We start from the raw sequence: 2,897 nt of genomic DNA on the forward strand, positions 1-2,897 counted from the left end.
AAATTTTTTAAGACTTGTTTTGTGACCTGACAAGTGTTGTATCTTGGAGAATTTTCTTCATGTGCTTGAGAATAATGTGTATTCTTTTGCTCTTGCATGGAGAATTATGTATACAGATGTTAGATTCATTTGGTATATATAGAGTGAGTTGACTGATTCCTTATTGATTTTCTGTCTCGATGATCTATCCATTATTGCAAGTAGGGTATTGAAGTCCCCTATTATTATTATTATTATTATTATATTGTTGTCTCTTTCTGTGTTCAGATGTGTCGTTATTTGCTCTGCAATATTAAGTGCTCTGATAGCGAGTGTGTATAGTTATATGTTATCTCTTCTGGTTGAATTGACCCCTTCTATTATTATGCAATGACCTTCTTTGTATCTTATGACACTTTTAAATGTAAAGTTTATTTCATCTATGGCTACCCCTGTTTTCTTCGTGTTATCATTTGCATGAAATATCTGTTTCCTTTCTTTCACCTTCAGCCTATGTGTATCCTTAAAGCTAATGTGAGTCTCTTGTAGACACATATGATTAGATTTTTTAAAAAATCCATCTGGCCACTCTGTCCTTTTGGATTGATAAATTTAATCCATTTAAAGTAATTATTGATAGGTAAGAACTTACTATTGCATTTTGTTAATTTTTTGTTCTATTTTTTAGTTTTGTCCTTTCCTGTCTTCCTTTCTTAGTTGATGATTTTTGTTGTTGTTATGATTTGTTTTGATTCTTTTCTCTTTATCTTTTGTGTATCTATTATAAGATTTTTTTGTGGTTAGCTCAAGATTATATAAAATATCTTGTTATAACCATCTATTTTAAATTAACAACATCTTAACTTAAATTGTACTTAAAAGCTCTACGCTTTACTCCCTCCCTTTATGCATTTCGTATTCCTGTTTTCAGACTTTACTTCTTTTTGTATTGTGTATTCATTAACAAATTTTTATATTTTAACTTTTATATTAGGGTTAAAAGTAATTTACATAATACTATTACAATATTAGAGTTTTCAGTATTTGTCTATATTTTTTAACTTTACCATTGTGATTTATGCTTTCATATACTTTTGTGTTGCTGTTTAGTGTATTTTTATTTCAACGTGAAAATTTCCTTAAACATTTCTTATAAGGCAGATCGAGTAGTAATGAGTTCCCTCAGTTTTTGTTTGTCTGGGAAAGACTATCCTTCATATTCTAAAGATAACTGGTGGGTATGGTTTATTGGTTGGAAGGGTATATTTTTTCTTTCATTTCTTTGACTATATCATCTGACTCTCTCTTGGCCTACAAGGTTCCTCTGAGAAATCCACTGATAGTATTATAGGGATTCCCTTATATGTAATGATTTGCTTTTTTCTTGTTGATTTCAAAATTCTTTTTCTTTGGCTTTTGACAACTTGAATATAAAGTGCATATTCTTTTTTAGGTTGATACCATTTGGAGATCTTTGAGCTTCACAAATCTGGATGTCTATTTCCTTCCCAAGATTTGAGAAGTTTTCAGTCATTTTTCTAAATAAACTTTCTTCCCTTTTTAACTCTCTCTTCTTTTACTTGGAATCTCATAATACATATGTTGCTCACTTGATCATATCTCATAAATGACAGGCTTTATTATTATTTTTTTCATTTTATTTTTTTCTCCTCTGGATAGTTTCAAATGACCTATTTTCAAGTTTGCAGATTCTTTCTTTTTCTTGATTTAATTTGATCTTAAAACTCTATTGCATTTTTGAATTTCATTTTTTGTATTTGTTAGATCCAGAATTTATGTTTGGTTCTTTTTTATGATTTCTATATCCTTGTTGAACTTATTGTTTCACTCATGTATTATTTTTCTGATTTTGTTAAGTTGCCTGAGTTGTCTTGTAGTTCACTGAGCTTCCTTAAAGCAATTATTTGGAATTCTTTGTCAAGCGGTTTGTAGATCTCTATTTCTTTGGGATTAGTTACTGCTCTTTTTGGTGATGTCATGTTGTCTTTATTTTTTTGTGTTTCTTGTAGCCTTAGATTGATGTCTGTGAATGTGAAAGAAGTGAAACATCCTCAGCCTTTATGAACTTGCTTTGGTGAGGAAAGATCTCACCTATGGGTGGTATAAGGGCATCAGCTAGATGGAATACAGTGGCTTTAACTTCAGGGAAATCACAATGGTGGCCCTGCCTCCAAGGATATGGTGGCATGGACTCTAGGCAGCATCACTGAAGACTTTTGGGGTCCTCAGCAGCCAAGGCCATGAGAGTCCAGGCAAAGGCTTCTGGGGTCTGCTTGCTCTCCTTTTCTCTCATAGAGGGAAGTAATAGCCAAGGGTATTTATCTTGGGGCTGGGGTCCTAAGTGTGGGTGTTTTTGTGGTAGCAGCAGCATTAAGGTGATACCAAAGAGAGAAAAAAGGATGTTGCTATTCCAGCTCTTTGTGGGCACAACAGTGGCTTCTTCTCCAGGAAGAGTACAGTGACATGGACTTTGGGGAGCTCTACTAGCTGTAGTCAGTGTTGACAAAGACTGCAGGTGTCCTTGATGTCAATGTTTGCAGTGGTCATGAGGGCTGCTAGGGTCCCCCTCCTTTCTATTTTGGTAGTACTTGTATATAGAATATTTCTTTAAATCTTTCATTTTCAACCTATTTTTGTCTTTAGATCTAAAGTGAGTTTCATGTAGGTGGCAAATAGTTGGATTGATTAATTTATTCTTTAGATGTCTTCTTTTTGATTGAATAATTTAATCCACATATATTTAAAGTAATTATTGATAAAGAAATTGTTTCTGCCTTTTTGCTGTGATTCTGTATGTCTTCTATATTTTCCCTTTCATTTCCTCCATAATTGACCTCTTTTTGTGTTTTATTTATCTTTTTTGTAATGACATATTCTGATTTTTCTTTTCATTCACT

Source organism: Pteropus alecto, unplaced genomic scaffold (genome assembly GCF_000325575.1).
Source record: "Pteropus alecto unplaced genomic scaffold, ASM32557v1 scaffold219, whole genome shotgun sequence".
NCBI lineage: Eukaryota > Metazoa > Chordata > Mammalia > Chiroptera > Pteropodidae > Pteropus > Pteropus alecto.